This window comes from Notothenia rossii (assembly GCF_949606895.1).
Source record: "Notothenia rossii genome assembly, chromosome: 4".
Classification (NCBI taxonomy): Eukaryota; Metazoa; Chordata; class Actinopteri; order Perciformes; family Nototheniidae; genus Notothenia; species Notothenia rossii.
The window spans coordinates 39,319,775-39,341,306 of record NC_136902.1 but is presented as its reverse complement, the minus strand read 5'-3'; the positions used below and the strand labels follow the sequence as shown (position 1 = coordinate 39,341,306).

Below are 21,532 nucleotides of genomic sequence, written 5' to 3'. Positions count from 1 at the left end.
TAGAGAGAACAAATACAAGTGTAAGGTAAGTGTTTTTAAATTACATTCCCCCCTCTGTCTAGTGATAAGATGGCAGGAAGGGGGGGAGGAGGGGGCAGGGCCAGGCTCACACAGTCACCCCGCTGTCTGATGAAGAAGGAAAGTGGTAACATACATCAATACTATTTTAAATTATTATGTTTATGGTGGGCTTTTCTTTAGGGGCTAAAATAAGATTTGATGTAGACCCGGTCCACACAGGGGTTAGGGGAGACCGTCACACACACACACACACACACACACACACACACACACACACACACACACACACACACACACACACACACACACACACACACAGACAGACAGACAGACAGACAGACAGACAGACAGACAGACAGACAGACAGACAGACAGACACACACACACACACTTGGGGGCGGGCCCACCTGTCAGTTTTTATGCATACTAATGTGATTGAAACAGCATTTATTTTTTATTTTTTTATTGTTATACACCATAAGGCGCAACAGTGGGGGTTTTTCACACCTGTAAATACACATCACCCCCTCCTATCGACGGATCTCACACCTACTTGGGATATCACACCTACTTGAGATCTCACACCTTGATCAAAGGGGAGGCGGGACTTAGCTCATTTGCATAATTGGGGGAGGTGTGACCTGTCACTTTTTTAAGCATACTAATGAGACGAAAGCGGGATGAATATAACTACTAAGGCTTCCGGAAAATATACTTATTGGATATATGTGTTATGATGTGAGACCGTATGTTCCACCACCAATAAGATGTTTTAAATGTCAGAGATTTGGACATGTGGCGGCAGTGTGCAAGGGAAAACAAAGGTGTGGCAGATGTGGTGGAGATCATGAATACGGAAAATGTGAAGAAGGGGCAAAGCTGAAATGTTGCAATTGCGGAGGGGAGCATAGCTCAGCGTACCGTAGATGTGAGGTTAGCAAGAAAGCAGAAGAGGTGCAGCGAGTCAGGGTGACGCAGGGAGTTAGCTATGCAGAGGCAGCAAAGACAGTTTCAGGAGGAACGCAGGTTAAAATGGGAAACAACAATAAGAGCAAAGAAACAGGAAAAGTCCACAACTGTGTTAAGTTGAAGGAGGACACTCTGATAGTGCGTAAAAGAGAGTTTGTACTGTTTATGGCAGAGATTATCAACTGTTCAGCGCAGACTAAAAGCCGGAATGAAAGAATCAAAATAATTGTCAAATCAGCTGAAAAGTACCTTGATGTGAAAGGGATGCACTGGGAAAATGTGAAAGATATACTAAATGATGACGTCCAACAACCTCAGACATGGACTGGATCATCATGAGGGTGTTAATTGTACTGCAGTGGAATGCTAGAAGTTTAATTGCAAATGGACAAGAGTTCAAAAAATATATTGACAACCTGGGAGAGAAACCTAATGTACTTTGTATTCAGGAAACATGGCTGAAACCACAACTGGATTTTATTGTGAAGGGATATACTGCAGTTAGAAGAGATAGGGACTCTGGCAGAGGGGGAGGAGTTGCAACGTTCATACAGAGTGGTATAAGTTACAAAGTCATGCATGTAAGTACAGATCATGAAGCAATAGTTATAAGGGTATGGAATGATAGAGGACCTATAGATATAGTAAATTATTATAATCTGTGTGGGAAATTAGATCAAAGGATATTAGAGGATGCTGGGGGTTCACTGCAAGACAAAAAAATATGGTGTGGGGATTTTAATTCACATAACTCGCCATGGGGAAGCAGTAGCACAGATGCAAATGGTGCAGTAGTCGAGGAATTTATAGATGACCACGGGCTAGTGTGTATTAACACTGGGGAAGGAACACGATATAATTGCACGAAGAATATAGAAACAGTACTTGATCTGACATTTGTATCTAGTGCTTTAGCAGGTATAAGTAAATGGAATGTGGTAAAGCATACTACAGTGGGCAGTGATCATTATCCGGTAATGACTAAAGTTGGGACCAAAATAAGGTTTGAAAAGGAAAAGAAAATTCCTAGATGGAAATTGGGAAAAGCTAATTGGGATGCTTTCCAAGTTGTAAGTACGAATAGATGTAAAACACTTCAAGAGGAAAATTATGATGATATAAATAAATTCAATGATGAGCTGGTTAAGGTTATCATTCATTCAGCTAAAGAAACAATTCCGGAAATTGCAGGAGTTAGGTGTACCAAGAGTGTACCCTGGTGGAATGGTGAATGTCCCATACAGGGGTCCCTCAGGGCTCGGTTCTTGGTCCCCTCCTCTTCTCCCTGTACACAAACTCGCTCGGGTCTGTCATTAGCCCGCATGGTTTTTCATACCACTGCTACGCTGACGACACCCAACTAATTCTGTCCTTTCCCCGCTCAGAGACCCAGGTCGTCGCACGCATCTCTGCTTGCCTAGCAGACATCTCTCGGTGGATGTCTGCTCATCACCTCAAGCTCAACCTTGACAAGACTGAACTGCTCTTCCTTCCGGGAAAAGATTGTCCCACTCTTGACCTAACAATCAACATCGGCACCTCTGTTGTTTCCCCGACTCAGACTGCAAGGAATCTGGGTGTGGTCCTAGATAACAAACTGTCCTTCACTGCAAACATCGCTGCTACAACCCGCTGCTGCAGATACACGCTTTACAACATCAGGAGGATACGTCCCCAGCTGACCCAGACATCAGCGCAGATTCTGGTCCAGGCTCTCGTCATCTCACGCCTAGACTACTGCAACTCCCTCCTGGCTGGTCTACCTGCATGTGCCATCCGACCTCTGCAGCTCATCCAGAATGCAGCGGCTCGTCTGGTCTTCAACCTTCCCAAATTCTCCCACACCACACCGCTCCTCCGCTCCCTTCACTGGCTTCCAGTAACTGCTAGAATCCACTTCAAGACACTGGTACTTGCGTACCATGCTGCGAATGGATCTGGCCCTTCCTACATCCAGGACATGGTTAAACCGTACACCCCAGCACGTGCACTCCGCTCTGCATCAGCCAAACAGCTCGCTGCACCCGCACTGCGAGGGGGACCCAAGTTCCCGTCAGCAAAAACACGTGGGTTTGCTATCCTGGCTCCAAAATGGTGGAATGAGCTCCCCATTGAAATCAGGACAGCAGATAGCTTACACATCTTCCGACGCAAACTGAAAACTCATCTCTTTAGACTCCACTTCGAGCGATAGAATTACTAACAAAGCACTTATATACTAATAAAGGGCTGGCTTTCTAAATGCCAGTTGAGTAGCACTTGAAATGTTTGGCTCTATGAAACCTGATGTACTTATATGATTCTGTTTTCTTAAAGGTTGTATCTTCCTGGTCGAATGCACTTATTGTAAGTCGCTTTGGATAAAAGCGTCAGCTAAATGCAATGTAATGTAAAAATGTAATGAATGTAGGAAATCCATTAAAGACAGAAATAAAGCATTCAGGCAACTCAAAAAACTCCATTCTCAGGAAGCTTTGAATCAATATAAAAGGACCCAGGCTATAGTAAGGAGAACAATAAGAACGCAAAAACGCACTTTTTGGAGGCAATATTGCAATAGTATTGGAAGAGAAGTAGGCCTACAGCTTGCAGATGTTTGGGGCATGATTAGGAGAATGGGCGGAATTCGAAGGAATAATGAGTTGCCAGTTTTGAGCAGAGGGGACAAAATGGCTGTCACAAACTTAGGAAAGGCGGAACTTCTAGCTCAAACATTTAAGAAAGTTCGTAGTTCAGATAACCTTACAGTGGAAGTCAGGCAGTGCATAAATAATACACTCATGGAAAACCCGAGAATATTGGATAGAGTAGAAGTGTTAGGGGATCAGTTGGACCTGCATTTTAGTATGTTTGAGTTGAGAAGAGCAATTATTAGTGCTCGTCAAACCACTCCTGGGAAAGATGGTGTTTGTTACAAAATGTTGGAACACATGACAGATAACACTCTAGTCCAGGGGTTGGCGGCCCACGGGCCGCATGCAGCCCTTTAAGCCCTCTGCTCTGGCTCCCTTGAGCTTAGACAAAACATAAGAAGGAAATAAAATAAAAGTATTTTTAGGACTATTTATATTTTGTTGCATGGTTGAAAATGTTTCGTATCTTGTATTTTGAGGTGATACTGTGACACATAAATAAAAAACAAAACGGTTTTAATTAGGTCAACTAAAATATGCGTCACATCCTGCTACGGTCCCGCGCGAGCACCTTTTCCTGCGGGTGAATAACCTGACCCCCGGCTCGATGAGCGAACTATGGATAAATCAAAGAAAAGTACCGGAGGAACACAGGATTTAATTCTGTGTGGACAGAGTTATATGCTTTCACAGCAAACGATGCTGGTTTACCGGTATGTTTGATATGTAGAGAGAAGTTGTCAAAGGTGCTGCAGCCTTTACGTAATGAGAAACAACGGGAACAACACAGAGAGGAAGACAGCTGACGATCTTCAGTCATAATTCAATGGGGTATGTAATTTATTTCAGAAAACACTTTTTGTTATATTCCATGGAATGCTCTTAACGTCCCGATAGCAATGAATATATTAAATGCTTTGACAATAAATACATACAAAAAATAATCTCTGGAAGCCGTAGCGCTGTAAAAAGCACGACCAATCATCTGAGCCGGCCCGGCTAAAAATAACTGGATGGCCTACCTGCCTGTCAGCCTTCCATCTGTGCACACATTTATCTCGTGCCCTCATTGGTCATGTGCGCGTTCGTGTGTGTTGGAGGAGGGGCTCTGTGAGGAAGTCTGAAGGAAGAGGAGTATTTTTTCCGGTTGTGTATTTTCAAATTCTAGCGCACTCGAGCTGGTTTCTCCATTCTTACCTACCCTACCTTTAACTATTTTTAGGGTGCAGCTATATGTTTTATTTATTTCAAAGTGGGTCCATTTTAATAATATTTTTTTTCCTTCAAATGTGCAGAGGAATTTATTTTAAAGTACGCCTGTGTATTATTTTTAATTCTCCTTATAGGAGTTCTTTGTTTCTTAATAGAGGTTAACAGTTGTATATAATGTAATAAATAGCCTAATAAATGCAAAAAAACTGTAGTTTTTGTCTGATATAACAATAAATACAACTTTATTAGCTATCAAGCTATGAAATATGTTTTGCGGCTCCAGACAAAAAAATGTTTGGGAAAAAGGAGCAAAATGGCTCTTTTGGTGAAAAAGGTTGCAGACCCCTGCTCTAGTCATTGTGTTAAGGTTGTTTAATAGGGTGTGGGATTCTGGCCAACTTCCTTCAGTGTGGAAACAAGCGATAATAGTGCCCATTCTAAAGACAGGGAAAGACCCTTCAGATCCATCTAGCTACAGGCCTATTGCCCTGACATCTCATTTATGCAAAATCATGGAAAGAATGGTTACAGAAAGGTTAACATGTATCTTAGAAAGTAAAGCTCTGTTGTCCCCATATCAAAGTGGGTTCCGTAGTGGTCGGAATACAATGGATTCTATATTGTGTTTAGAATCAGACATCAGGAAAGCACAGACCAAGAAGGAAGTAGTGATTGCAGTCTTCTTTGATATTGAAAAGGCTTATGACATGCTCTGGAAGGAAGGATTACTAATCAAGTTAAAATCATTGGGAATTGGTGGTAAAGCATATAATTGGGTTATGAATTTTTTACTGGACAGAAAAATACAAGTAAGAGTAGGTGCAGAATATTCAAGTGTTTATGCTGTGGAAAATGGTACTCCGCAAGGTAGTGTGTGTAGTCCGTTGCTGTTCAATATAGTGATACATGACATTTTTAATCAAGTTAATCCAAGTATGGGAAAATCTTTGTATGCAGATGATGGGGCTTTGTGGGCAAAAGGCTGCAATGTAGCACATGTTGGAAAGAAAATAAAAGCTGCAATAGTGGAAGTGGAGAAATGGACAAATAAATGGGGATTCAAACTGTCCGTAGCTAAGACGCAGGTCATTTGTTTTACAAAATGGCATAACATTGCTCCTATATCGTTAAAATTGTATGAGCAACCTCTTGAACAGGTTAATACAATAAGATTTATTGGTGTTTGGTTTGACAGAAAGCTAACATGGAGCAATCATATAGGAAAAGTTCAAAATAAATGTAAAAAAGTCAACAATGTACTTCGGTGTTTGGTGGGACAGGAGTGGGGAGCAAGTAGGTCATCACTTCTGAATATATATTGGGCACTTATGAGACCTGTATTCGATTATGGGTGTATAGCGTTCATGGCAGCAGCAGAAACAAACCTTAAAAAACTGGATGTCCTACAAGCTCAGGCCCTGAGAATTTGTAGTGGAGCTTTTAAAACATCTCCAGTATCAGCAATACAGGTGGAAATGGGAGAAATGCCTTTAAGGATAAGAAGAGTGAAGTTAATGTTGGCATACTGGGTAAACCTTCAGGGGCACAGTGATAGTCATCCTGCGAAAAGTATTTTTGAAAGACTGCTGGGAGCACAATGAGTGACATTTAACAAGTTTTGGATGGATTGGCGATGTTAAAGCAGCAAGTATAGGTTTGAATCAAATACAGTATTGCCCCACAGTTTCAATCTCGTCCATTCCACCCTGGTTATTCCCATTGCCAAGTGTAGACCTCAATATACAAAGGGAGTTAAAGGAAAAGAAAGAACTACCAGTATGGCGCATAAGTAGTAAGATTCATCCCGCTTCCATCACATTAGTATGCATAGAAAGTGACAGGTGCTGTGACAGGTCACACCTCTCCCTACTTATGCTAATGAGCTAAGTCCCGTCTCCCCTTTGTTCGAGGTGTGAGATCTCAAGTAGGTGTGATATCCCAAGTAGGTGTGAGATCCGTCGATAGGAGGGGGGTGATGTGTATTCACAGGTGTGAAAAGCCCCCACTGTTGCGCCTTATGGTGTATCATAAAAAATGTTTCAATCACATTAGTATGCATAAACAGTGACAGGTGGACCCGCCCCCAATTCTATTAAAACAAAATGCCGCTTCCATCACATTAGTATGCATAAAAGTGACAGAAGGGCCCGCCCCAATTATGTGATGTCAGAAGACCGAAGGGGTGGAGTGAGATAAAAAAAAAAGAACCCTGTGCAGATAAAAAGCCAGTCATTTCCAATCATCAAGTCATCTTTCCAAAAAGAAAAAATGGCCAAGAGACGCCTCGATATGGGTTTAATCAGCGAGACGCCTGTGACAACTTACCGCCATCCGTCCAGAGCGCCAATCAAGAACGGATGCAGTATCTGTGCCGGGTTCAAACACCTCCGGTCGAAGATCTTGAAGAGAAATGGCTTCTGGAAAATGAACATGTTTGGGGATACGTATTCAACTACATGGCGAATGAACTGCATTTCTACAATCTGAAGAATGGAGAAACATATGGACCCCAAGTGTTAAAGCAACGATGACCTCAACAGATTGGGCTGTGTTAACTCTGGTGTCTTCCAGAGATCTCCACGCAACCATTGTATCGGAAGAAGTAGTGCATCAATAAAACACTGTGAAACCAGCGGTGTACAAGATATTTGCAACAAAAAGCAAAGAAACGCAAACAAAAAGCGAGATCAGAGAAGAGTTCTCACCGTTACCCCTCAATGTGGAGGAAGAAGAAGGAAATATCCCCCCGCTGCCAGAAGTGAAAAGAGTCCTGACAAGCACCGTCTGGGAAACTAAAAGCGGACCATCCGGACGATGGTATTACCGCGCAAGCCGTTTGCTGACGCAGGGGAAGGACCCCTCTGATGATTTTGTTTTGGAGTATTTCAACTCTACATGCTGGGTTTTTCAAACATCCTTGCGGGTCTGACTGCATCTGACATCTGACTGCTTGGCTGAAAATGATTGATGAGAAATCTACAAAACTTAAAGAACTTTTTAAACAGAGTCAGACATCGATGGACATTATACTGGTGAAAAAGACTCTCACCTATGCAGATGACTCCTCCTCCCACTCAGCATAACAAGTCCCACCCCCCTCCCCAGATCATTTAAAAGTAAGGAACGCTCAAAGACATTCACTGAACACTAACCATGGATCTGAGAAAAAACAAGTCTCTCCCCGCGAGTTGCAGCCTGGAACAAACGCCTGGAGGACCCCCATCATCTCCAACAATCTGGAAACCCTATATCGACTATGGTGTTGCTGCCATTGATGTTACTGGTTGGCTGGATATGGATCAACCTCCATCTACTCCATCCGTGTCTCCAGGGAAATCAACAGCTTCTTCACACTCCCCGGTAGCAGACATTGAATCGCCATGCTTTTCTTATGCTCCAGAGGGTGATGCTGCAGAAGGTGCTAGGACGGCTTCGTTCCTGAATACGGTAAAAGCTGTAGTGGTTCATCTGCTGGACAGGGTCCTACATCTGTACAGAAAGGAGAAATGTTACGGATGTCAAGTCGACCATCCCAGTCAAATTCAACATGAGTGTTTTTTTCCGACCGAAGAATACTATCTGGATCGACACTATGATGAAGTGGTAAAGAGAATGTGGACCGTTCGTTTCATTCCAGCCATTCGGGACGCTCTACACCAGAGCCACCTTCATGTGTCGGGGAAGAGGATATTTGGGGCTGCTGAGGCGATTCTGCACAATCTCAGAAACACAAGACTCTTTGAGGCTAAAATCGACAAGTTTTACAAACGGCTCGACGAGACCCAGTCAAAGAACATAACAGCAGCCTGGGACTCTTGGCAGCAATAGGAAGAGTTTGATAGTTTTTTTTCGTAAAAGTATGTTTTTTTATTTTATCTGTTTTATTTTTATTTTACTTGATCTAGTGTGTCCTTCCTAACAATCCCGTTTGTGCTTTTAAAATGTTTTTTTATTCTCTGTTTGGAGAAAATGTTTTTTTGATATATGTGCCAAATCAATAAAATGCGTTGTAAGAAAAACTGTTGTACTCATTACCTCACTGGTGCTGTAACAGGGAACATGTCTGAGAAACGTGTCATGCGAAGGGTGTATTACACTCCGTCTAATCCAGGGAGTTTAGGGGGCGTTGATAAACTCCATAGAGCTGTACAGATTGAAACGGGTAAACAAGTAAATGTAGAGAAAGTCAGAGAATTTTTATCTGAACAGGATGCATATACTTTGCATAAGCCGTCTCGGGTGCATTTTGTAAGAAACAGAGTTTTCGTACTCAGACCGCTACAACAATTTCAAGCTGATCTCTGCGATATGCAGTCGCTGTCCAAACATAATGATGGTTTTAATTATTTGTTAACAGTCGTAGATGTATTTTCGAAAAAAGCCTATGCTCAGGCAATAAAGAAGAAGACTGGTATAGAGGTTGCCCAAGCCTTTGATACAATTTTAACACACAGTCAGATTCCTAAAAAAATACAAACAGACGCCGGGAAAGAATTCTTTAACAAAGTTTTTCAAGCCTTATTGAAGAAACGAGGTATTGTACATTATGCAACAGCCAGTGATATGAAGGCGTGTGTGGTAGAGAGATTTAACCGTACGCTGAAAACTAAAATGTGGAGGTATTTTACAGCTAAAAACACTCATAGATATATAGACGTCTTACCTTAATTAATTGAAAGTTACAATAATAGTTATCATCGCAGTATTAAAATGACACCACTGCAGGTGACTAAGGAAAATGCGGCTCAAGTGTTTCGCAACCTGTACACCCCCTCCAGCCATGGTAAAAAAGCTGCTACGAAAATGAACTTTAAGGAAGGGGAGCTTGTAAGAATATCCAAATTGAGAGGGGTCTTTGATAAAAAATATGAGCAGAGTTATACGGACGAATTATTTACGGTGTCTGAAGGCATAACTCGTCAACCACCTGTTTACAAACTCAAAGATTATGATGGAGAAGAGATCAAGGGGACTTTTTATGAGAAAGAGTTACAAAAAGTGAAGGTATCAAGTGACAAGGCTTTTCAAGTGGAGAAAATTCTGAAAAGACGTGTGTTGAGGGGGAAAAAACAAATGTTTGTATGCTGGAAGAACTGGCCCGAGAAATTCAACAGCTGGGTTGAGACTGGCGCCATCAAGGATGTATAAAAACAAACAGACTCAACGCTCAGTCCTTCATTACAGCCATGGAGATAAATGAAGGGTTCTACATTACGCTGTCGTCCAATGCCAGCCTTGATGTATTTCAAAACAATAGCTCTAGTTATCAGGTAAACCTAGCACAACCTTTACACTTGGACGGTTCGTGGCAGGTCGCCATGACAGAAATGTCATACCCCCACACCTGGTATAACATGCCTTTAGAAGTAGCCTATTTTGAATGGATAAAGAAACCAAAAGCCCCCGCGATAGCGAGCAAGTTAAAGCTTCAAATGTTCCGAGGAGGTTACTATAGTAGCATAAGTCAGCTCATGGTGGAACTCGAGTCCTGCTTCAGAAAAATTGACTCTGGTTTTAGTTTGTACTATAGTCCAATTCACAGGAAAATTTAATCTCAAGGAGATGGATAATATCGTTTTCGCTTTCCAAAAACCGTGGCTTATATGCTTGGAATAAAACCAGACCAGTGGCTCAAAGTTGATGATAAATCAGCAGCCCACCCCGCAGATATAAATGCAGGCGTAACTCATCTCTACTGTTATAGTAACGTGGTCAGTCACCAGCGGGTAGGTGATGCTTTTGCTCCTCTCCTGAGAACCGTAGATATAAAAGGGAAATTCGGCGACACCATCACCCAGTATTTTAGTCCTGCGTACTACTTGCCGGTAACAAAAACGCATATTGAGAATATACAGATAGAGATAAAAAACGATCAGAACGAGCCGATAAAGTTTACCTACGGCAAGAGTGTAGTGAAACTTCATTTCCGACCTTCAAAAGCCGGGCAATCTTTTGCAAAACGATGATTCATCACGATCCACACCGTTTTGTGAGTTACTATGAAAATCAAGCTGGGGGGTCCTTGCCTGGTTTTTATGGAACACCAGTTATGTACGGCCGAGGTATTGGTTCTATATTCTCCAGATTATTTCGTTTTGTAGCCCCTCTGGTGAGAAAGGGATTTGCCATAGCTAAACCTCATCTGAAATCGGCGGCCAAAAATATTGCATCAGATGTTATCAATAAGGCGGTCCATAAATTTAGCAGCCAATCAGATCAGGGGTCTCAAGAAGGAGCAGGAGGTCTGATGGTTTTAGCAAGAAGGGCCAGGAAGAGACCTCCAGGAAAACGGGTTCCGGCCGGCGTTAAAAAGGGGAAGCACACAGTCAAGAGAAAATCATTAGGGAAAAAACACCCACGAAGAAGGAACGTATTGGGGAGAGATATATTTTAGAGTGTTAAATATGGCTCTTTTACATCACAAATCTGCTGAATGCAGTATGGCAGAGCTAGATTTATTTTCGGCTCCCATGACGCAGCTTTCTATCGATGAAAAACACTACACAGAGGTCCTTCCGTTGTCTGCCATTACAGATGACGGACCCATTGAATTTTTCATTCCCGGGAACGGGGATAAATACCTCGATATGAATGACACCTTGATGCATCTCAGGATTAAAATAACCAACGCAGATGGGACTAATCTGGCAGCTGATGCCCCCGTGGCCCTCGTTAATTATCCACTTAATACAATTTTTAACCAATGCGACGTTATTCTAGGGGACAGGCTGATTTCTCAGTCCAGCTCGACTAATCCGTACAGAGCGATGATTGAAACGCTATTGAATTACTCTGATTCTACTTTAAAAACTCAGTTCACTGCCGGTTTATTTTATAAAGACACCGCGGGAGCTATGAACTCCATAGTGATCGCCAATGGCCCTAACAAGGGTCTAGTAACGAGAGCTGTATTCACAGCTGAATCTCGAGAACTCCATCTAATGGGGGCCCTGCACACCGATATATTTTTCAGCGAGAGGCTTCTCCTGAACTCTGTAGATTTGAGAATCAAACTCACCAGATCTAACGATGCGTTTACTCTCATGTGTGCAAATGATTCGACATACCGTCTAAAAATACTGGGGGCCTCACTTTTTATCAAGAAAGCCACCATCTCCCCTGCTGTGCGTTTAGGTCATGCTGCGGCTCTGATGAGAGCCCTCTATCCTTTATCTCGCGTGAATATCAAAACATACAGCATCCCGGTGAATTCCAGAATATGCACCCAAGAAAATCTCTTTCTGGGTAATATGCCTAAATACATAGTATTGGGTATGGTAAATCACGAAGCCTTCACCGGAAGGAGAACACTTTCACCTTTTAATTTCCTTCATAATGATATGGAATATCTGGCTTTGTGTCAGGACGGTAGACAAGTACCGGCCAAAGCATTCCAACCTCAATTTAACCAGGGGTCTTCAGTCAGAGAGTTTTACAACATGTTTACGGCTACAGGGAGACACATGAAAGACTTACCTCTGTGTATCGACCGAGAGGATTTCGAACAAGGACACTCGTTATTCGTATTTAATCTCACTGCAGGGGAAGATGCTGACGCATTGTCCCCGATTACAAGCGGTAGTTTAAGACTGGAAATGAGATTTCGAGTACCGCTACCACAGACTACCACTTTAATCGTATATTCTTGTTTTGATTCGATTCTGGAGATTAATTCAAAACGTCAAGTGTTGGTAGATTATTACTAAGAAGATATTACACCATGAATAATCATCAATTGGATAGTCTGCTACGTCATATGGTGGGAGACTCTTTTGGTGGGGTGTGGGCGTCAGATCAGCTACCCCGAGTAAAACAATTATTTAGATACCCTGTATACATGATTGTAAATACCCACCCCTCCCACATGCCGGGAGAACACTGGCTAGCAGTGAGCTTAGAGGAGGACGATGTGGGGACTTTTTTTGATTCTTTTGGCTTTCCTCCCGATTTTAGTCATTACCCTAAAAGCATCCTCCAATTTCTAGAAAAACAATGTAAAACTATTTTACACCACAATCAACAGCTTCAGAATGTCATGTCTACAGCCTGTGGTAAGCATTGTGTTTTCTACCTGTGTAAAAGAGCGTCTGGGTTGTCTTACGAAAATGTGTTGTCTCTGTATCAAGATGATGTGATAAAAAATGATGCTGCTGTAACTAATTTTGTGAAAAAATACCAACGGTGTGAGAGACGTCATAAAGACACTCATTTTAACCACAGTGTTTGCTCTCTACAAATGTTTAAAGATTGTTACAAAATGTAGAAAATACAAATAAAAAGGTCTGAAGACAAAATTAATTCAGGTGACTCTGTCTTTTATTGAAAACTAAAATAGAATACAACTTTATGGGGTAAAATGTAACCAGCTGGGGCTTATTTTTCTATCTTTCCTTATTCTTTTCTTCTTAAGAGGGGCACTCTGAGGTTCTTCCGCATCTGCGGTGTCTAGGGTTCTTGACACCTCACGGCTGAGGGTCGTTGGAGATGACTTATTATTTCCTCTTCTTCTTCTTCTTTCGGACATATTTTCTCCATATAGGTCGCCCTCTTTGACTACACGATATTGTTCACGAGCGTGTAGGTTTTGAAAAGCTGATAGAGGAATGTTGAGCTCATTCATACTATTTAAAAAAGAAAACCCAGCCTTTAGGCTCCTGGACATTTGTTTTATACGAGGACGACAGATGTCTAAATAAATCTAACATGTGTGAACCTTTTACAGCTGTACCCTTTTCTACAAATTCCCCCGTGGGGGTCCATCCATCTGTACTCGTGACTAATTTACTCATAATGTACTCTGCATTCTTACGGTAACGCTTAGGGAGGTGTTGAAGTACCTCGTTCTTTATTTTATCATTGGACATGTCATCCTTTTCTTCTCATTTTACCAACCCCGTGTCTTCGGGTAGAGTTAAAGCAATATGTCGTTCCTCCTGCCCGTCTTGTTTGAGTAAGGTGAGATATCGCTGCAGCAAGCCGTTGTATTTTCTTATTTTTTCATGAGAGGGTCCTGTTTCGTTTAACACCGCTCATTTTTTCATCCAGAGCATCTTCGGCAGTGCGTCTCATTGTTTCCTTACTATGGGGGTTAGTTACACCCGCCTGATTGAGTTGATTAAACTGGTGAGGTGATAACAAAAACATATTTTGACTCATGATCGAATGAGTCCTCCTAAAAGCTGCGCTAAAACGGGAATCACAGCACCTAGCAGAGGCAGAAGAAAGCCTCCAGATTGCTTTCTTAAGGCCTTAAATGTAGTTTTAAAATTGGCCTTTTTATTGGCCAAGAGTTTGATAATCTTCTTTTGTTTTTTCAGTTTGTTATACTGAGCGCCAGATAGTGGAATGTTACCCTTTAGAAGATTTAAAGACAGCTCACAGAGTGATTGAAGAAAATCCGTGGAGCAGATCTTGAGTATATCCTTGCGCTTCGAGGGCTTGGCGTTACAAAAGGCCTTCAGCATCGGCATGTTTCGTTTTAAACGGGCTGACATACTGTTTTAAGTTTTCGGTTTTGGTACATAAACAACTAGCCACTGGTTAGGTAGTGCTCCCGATCTAAGTCTGTAGATGTCTGGACAGCTGGGGGTCATGTCTACGATTAAATAACCGTGAGGTTCTTTGGTGGCGTCTTCAAAACTCTGTAGGAAAAATGATTTATTGCCAGGGTATATTTGCTGAGCAAGTATGTTCATCTGCAATCTGTCTCGGGGGTTTTTAAACAAGACAATGTCATTAGTATTCAAACTAATGGTACGACTATTTTTCCCCTGATGAAAAACATTCTGTGTAAGCATCATAACACTCATATTCCTGTGATGACGGTATTGGGTGAAAAGTCTGACTACTTCCGGATGTTCGGAGGCCTGAAATATAACATCGTCCAATATAATCAAATGACTCTGATTAGGAGGAAATAGAGATTCGTCTTCAAATGATTCAGGCAGACCTTTGATGAATTTCATATTTTTATTCTTTTCCTGCAGTTCTGCATACATGGGCTGGAAAGAAGTATAAATCCACACAATATTTTGAGGCTGTACATCCATCACATGAATACAATTTTGCAATACATTCTTGACAAAAAACTTTTTCCACACCCACTGGGGCCAACTACTAAACAAGAAAAAGGAACACGTAGTCTGGGCTCAAAATCAATTTGGCTGGTTGAAAACATTTTTGTCTCTTCTTATTATTTCTCAATACCCAAAAGGCAAAGTATTTCCTCCGTCTAGCAGACGTCTCTTATCAAACACAACTCGGAACTTTTTGGTGAATGACACATTCTCAAAACGAAACCCTCTTTATTCCGTACAATGTTGTGTTGCGGAGCCTCAATTACCCTCCCCCTCTCAGAGTTTTGAACGTAGCCTTCCACCAGATCTGTTAGACTGTCAAAGTTCACTCGTTCACAACATTCGTGCGTTTGTATGATCCCTTTCACTCTCATCACAACCTTTTTGTGATTTTGGGTTTGGTAAGCATAACTTTTAGGGCCTGCTGAAACAAACTCTTCAATCGTGTCGCCCCCCAGTTCATCTGTCAGATCCCCCAGATAAACCCCCATGGGCAGTGGAGTCTCCCCCTGTCTTGTCACATAGATTATACTATCTGTGTCGTAGTAGAAAACTCTGTGCTGTAATTTCTCCAACTCACTGTACAGTTTCAGTCTGGCATACGCTGTGGTGAATGCTGCAATGAATATGTTATCTACCTTGTTGGGAGGAGAATAGCAATTGTCTCCGTAACACCACTGAACAAGAGCCGTCCTGTCGTTGAGGAATGAGAAATACTTAACCTTATGTTTAGCTGAAAACAAGAGGTTAAGAAATTCTTCTGTTTTGGTCACAATCTTAGTCTGAGTCAGATTGCTTCTCTGGGCAAATTTGCCCCAGAAACTGTTGAGACATAGTTTTGACACTTGTCTTTTGGCTGGATTTGATTTGATTTTATCTGCATCCAGCAAGATCCCCTGATTAACATGGTAGTCTGTCACATACTTTTTTCTGCTCTCATCATCTGTGGCCTCTGAAGGATAACCTGATGCTTCTTGTTTGCCCTTCAAAAATGTGTGTATATAGTCTACAAAAATGCTGTCGCTTTTGTTCTCAAAATGCCACACCTCTGTGATCTGAGTCAGCTTGTACCCCATATCCAGGGCTTTGTTGAACTCTGTGGTCACCCAAACTCCTGTTAATGCTCTTTCCTCTTTGCTGTGCATGCAGGGCCCCTGTTGATTGTTAAGCTCAGCGCATGTACGGCAGAGGGTGAACACTAGCTTGCCCGCTGCAGTTCTGTAGGGCAAGACTGGAAAGTAAAGGCCCTTGGGAGGGTCTACTGTGGCTCTGATTAACCCAAAATAACTCTGAGGATCTTTGAAATCTCGGAATATGATCTGGGGGTGTCCAAGTGGATATAGGCCTGTACAGTTTACAAAAGGATAGAGCGAGGTGAAATCACAATAGTGAACCAGTTCATCGGCCGCTGCCGTGTGCCTAAACTTCACTGCACATGTCCTGCCCCCGTACAAAGCCTCCCGAGGGGTCAGTGGCTCTGGAGCTTTGTATTCCCTGAGGAAAGCCTGCAAATCCTGATTGGATTTTTTCCTCTCACCCCACGTATGCTCCCGCATAACGATCACTTTGGCCCCGTGAACAGACTGTAGCTCATGCAGCTTTTCCTCGCTGGCAGCATGGAGCTGCTCAAATGTGCCGCCTGTCAAGGGGTTTTTCTCATGACCCTTATAGCAAGATGGACACCCGTGATAGAAGCAACCAAGAAATTCCCATACAATCTTTGCGCCCGCAACTTCAGCAAAACCGTCCACGACAAAACGACCCACTCGTTTCTCACCCTCATTCAACGCATGCTGAATAAATATACCTTCGGCTTGGGCCACCCACTCCAGCCACTGAATACCTGCGTGCGAGTACATCTTGTTTTCACGGCGGTAGTCGTCGAGTGGGGGAATTGCTAAGGTCTTGGGCGGTAGAAAGTTTGTTGTAAAAACTTTCATGCACGCAGAAGCTATGGTCCCCCGACTAAAAGGATCCACTCCTGTCTCCTCGAGAAACCCTTTTCAAAATAAAGTGGCGCCCTGGGCAAGAATGTCAACATCGTTTTTACAGTAAAGCAATGCATGCTTTCGAAAATCAAAAGTACCTGTGCGTACCGTCTCATACCATCTGAAAAAGTCACTATTTTCATCAGTTGTCATGCGCTCAATCCCATAACAGTGTGCTGGTGGGTAAGGTCCGATATAACTCAGATTGGCCTCAGAGCTGAAACCGTGAGGGAAGTACCCCTTGATTTTATCTTCAAATCCCAAAGCTTTTGGCATTGCTGCTAAACGCATAGAGAGATAAGACAGTGAGTCTACGTACTTTTGTCCGAAATCCTGGTCAGTAAAAGAGATCACTTTACTTCCTTGCATTGTCAAAGAGGGTTTTAGCCCGTGCTCAATCATTGCATTGATAACGAGATAGCTGTCAAAACCCTTAGCATTGTGAGCGATGAAGGTTGCATTTTTGAATTTGGGGGACCTAAAATGTGCCAGAAACTGCAGTGCACAGTCGACACCCTCAGCGACCCAAATTTTGCCTGCAAGGGTTTTTGTACACATCAAAAAAGGGGCATGTACACCTTCTGCCCCCGCCATTGTCTCAAAATCATAAAACACAATGTTGTCATTGTGTTCTGTCTCTTTGGGTAACACTCCGATGTAACACAGATGTTTTTCACACTCTCCTATAGAAGCAGAGGGTAATTTCTCGCCGCATGTTTTACATTTCTTCACCGCACACTTGTGTGTTTTATCTGCACTACTCTTGGGGGTGTAGTAAGAAAGTCGGCAATCTACACACTTTTTGTGTAAATCGCAGTTACTGGCAATGTCTGATGCTCTCTGTGTCTGTTTTTTATGTCGAGAGTGGCAGCCAACCGTACGGCACTTTTTGTTACAATCTTTACAAAAGATGGGTTTAAACTCTTCCCGAGTACATGAGGGGTCAAGGCAGACAAAACAATGACCAGTACAGGTGTGTGTCCACTTCGAGCTGTAGCCTGTATAACAATGTTCGCAGACATATGGAGAGCCTAAAAACCCCTTCAAGTTTTTAATCCCATAATAATGGTTTTTGAAGAGGAACAAAAACACAGTTTTGTCTCGTTTGGGGCCGTCTGTCTGGAATTTACAGTGGGCACGATCATCGTCGCCTCTGTAAAACACCACAATCTTGCATTTCAAACTCTCTTCAAATTTATCAATGTCGTTGAATGTCACAGCTGTCTGATCTGTCAAACCCACCCTCCTCTGAATCTGTATACCGCGTTCATAAGCTTCGCTATCAGTGATGTTGTTATGCAACAACATGGCTAAATTAATAGCAAAACACAGCTGGTTGGAAGGGTTCTGAACAACGTAAAGAAAACTCTTCTTCTTTCTGACAATTTCACTGTCCAACATTTTACTAGCCAATCGTTTCTCACCACCGCCACGGGGTGATTGAACAATTTGCACAACAAGCTCAAGATTGCTGTCTGCCATTACCTCCAAATTTGACTGCACTGCATTGAACAGGGCATCCTCAAAATCATTCAGATTATTAACACCATGGGCATTTAAAATGGCTGACACGTTAGCCTGTAGCTGTTCACCTTGCAGTTCAATCTGTACAAGATCTTCCCTCTCTGCCCGTGCAAAAGCCTCATGTAGCATAGCATGTACATTGCTCATCAGAACCCTATAATAGGCCGCAAAGTCTACGCCAGCGTTAGGAGGAGTTAGGACTAGAGTCTGACGCAGTTCTGTGTTATTGAATACAGGTCGAGAGAAAACACATGTTGAGGCATCTCGGCTGGCGCCTCCACCATGTTGTAACGAGGAAACTGGTGATTCTGAGTCACTCGGAATGTCATTCTGATCAACATGTCCACCACTTTGCATGGAGGAAACTGGTGATTTGGAGTCACTCGGAGTGTCACTAACATATCCACCATTTTGGACTGTGTAGACTGATGATTCCGAGTAACTCAGAGTGTCACTAATATATCCACCATCTTGCACAGTGGAAACTGGTAATACGGCATTGGCTGAAGCTTTGCTATTTTGTCCATTCAGACGGAGTACATCGTCTGGGAGCTGATTTAAAAGCCCCCGGTTCTGGTAAGAGTCTAGTGCCCATTCCATAGCGTCATTTAATGCTGGAGAGGTTGAGTTTGTTTCAGAGGAGGGGGGATGTACGCATGCAACTGTTTCTTTGTCATTTGATTCACTGATACTGCCTGAACACAGAGGGGAAGACATGTCTCCAAAAGCGTATTCCTCCTCACTGCTTAACTCATGCATGTTTCGCATATCCTCAAGAAAAGACAGTTCTCTAGCTGTGGGGGGTTCTGCTTCTGAGGGGCTAGGAGATTCTTTTTCAGCTGAGCCTGCTATTGCCCGACCCCCGAGGAAATGACAGGTCTTCAAGCCTGTAATCCTCATCACTGCTTAGCCCGCTTATGTATATCCCGAAGAAAAGACCTGTCTACATCTGTTAAATCATCCATGTTTGACCGTTTATGAAATCATTCCCCATCAAAAAAAAAACAACAAAAAAAAACAAGATAAATCAAAAATCGATGGGGCACCACTGAAGAAACATTTGACACCGCTTCTACATTTATGGACATAAAGCCAACATACCATTCGGATACATCATTAGCAGTTTACATGAGACCCGTCCAGCTTATTCATTTGGTGTGACCGAAAAGTTGACCGTAACATCAGCAGGGGTCCTCTTGATAATAGGGGATAGCTCTATAGAGAAAAAAGAGAGAGAATAAAAAAAAAAAAGAGGATAAGTTTTTTGGAACACAGGATTATACATTTAACAAACAATTCATTTAGCGCTCATCTTATAAAATAACCATAAAAGGCATTTACCGGAATGATAACTCGTCAGGAGTGTGTCAGGGCCTGAGTTCAATATCGACCTGATTCTCAAGCAGATTCTTTGTTGAGGGTCGACCCCCACCTGCTGAAGAGGGGCTGTGTCTGTCCGACTCGTTTGGGATGTGTATGAACCAGTCACAGGTGTTACACACTGACATCAGACACGAGGGTAGGACGGGTGTGTAAAAACTCCAGAAAGGAGTCCTCTTGAGGGGTCGCTGCTGGCTGGCTCACGCGGGGAATTCAACGCCTTTTAATAGAAATGAGTAAGTATATTAAAAACATTATTTTGGATACTTTACTCATCAATAAAAAAAGCCAGTAAATACAACAACATCCAAGCCAAGCAACATTAAATAATTACATGCTATTATAAAAATAAAAAAAGTACTTACCAGTGTTTTTCTTCCAAAAGATCAGATCCGGGTCCAGGAAAAAAGCACACAGATGATCTGCTACGGTTACTCACTACATGACCTCTCTGGTGAATCTGTAACCCTTTATAAAAAACCCAGCTGAACTAGCGAGGTTTATGACTCTAAAAACCCACCAATCGGATTATTCCTAGTTGTTTAACAAATTAGCATCACATTTGTTTTTTATGACAGAGAAAATACTGTTTAGGCTTATTCTTATATATATATATATATATATATATATATATATATAGACATTGATAATATGTACATACACATTACAAACATGTAGATAGTAGACAAAACTAAAAAAGAATTTCCCAGCCTTTCTGTGTTCTGATCAGCTCTGAATCAGCATATTTTGGTCTGGATATATTGACACCTCCGAGTCTCCTCTCAAAAACCCCCTCCTACCTGCTTTTTCTAAACTTTTACAGCCTCAGCCGACTGCAGGACCTTGGGTGTTAAGAGACAGGAGTCTTCATCTCCATGTGAAGACATCCGTGACTGCTTCACACACGCACCTAGGAAGGCAAAAGGTGCTTTCTTTGTTCTGATCAGCCCCAATCTGCATACTCTGTCTGAATACATTGAGAGTTACTTTTGACTCTAACAGTGTTCCACTGGAGTCATAGCTTTCTGAACTTATTTCTTAGCAGCAATTCGGTTTCTTTTAAATGGCCTCGGCGAATTTTGGCTTTTTTTTTTTTTTTTCTCTTGACAAGATACTTTTAGACACACTTTGAGGTATGCAAAGCCTTAAAACTAGAACACTGATGGCTGGCATACGCTGCAAACTTCATCGCCTTTTAACAAGAGAGTAAGTATATAAAACGTTATTTTGTATATTTTACACATCAGCAGAAACAGAGAGAGAGAGATGGAAGGAAGGGGTGAGGAAGTCTCCCCCAACTCTACAGACACAGGCCATAGAAAAGAGGAAAGTGTGACATTAGGAAGGCAAAAGGTGTTTCTTTGTTCTTTGTTCTGATCAGACCAAATCCGCATACTCTGTCTGAAATACCTGGAGAGTTACTTTTGTTAGAGCTTTCAGAGCTTTCTGAACTTATTTCTTAGCAGCACTGGGCATTTTTGTGTTGTATTGTATTGTATACAGTTGAAAGTGCACAGATAAACAGTCAAGCATGGGCGGTAAAAATGTGTCTCCTCAGGCTCTCTAATACACGGCGGGACTTAGCTCATTAGCATAAGTAGGGAGAGGTGTGACCTGTCACAGCACCTGTCACTTTCTATGCATACGAATGTGATGGAAGCGGGATGAATCTTACTACTCGCATAGTTCCAAAGATGGTTCCAAAGATCCAGAGACAGGGCGTGCAGGG

The 21,532-nt window shown here is 42.3% G+C and overlaps 1 long non-coding RNA gene across 1 annotated transcript in view; it reads left to right on the top strand.

The window, feature by feature from the left end:
* The first annotated feature begins 4,079 nt into the window (after nt 1–4,079).
* The window catches only part of LOC307035134, a 35,798-nt gene continuing 18,345 nt past the window's right edge, over nt 4,080–21,532 (top strand). Inside the window, exon 1 of the long non-coding RNA XR_013807027.1 lies at nt 4,080–4,454. This is a non-coding gene — a long non-coding RNA (uncharacterized lncRNA). The remainder of the gene's footprint in view (nt 4,455–21,532) is intronic.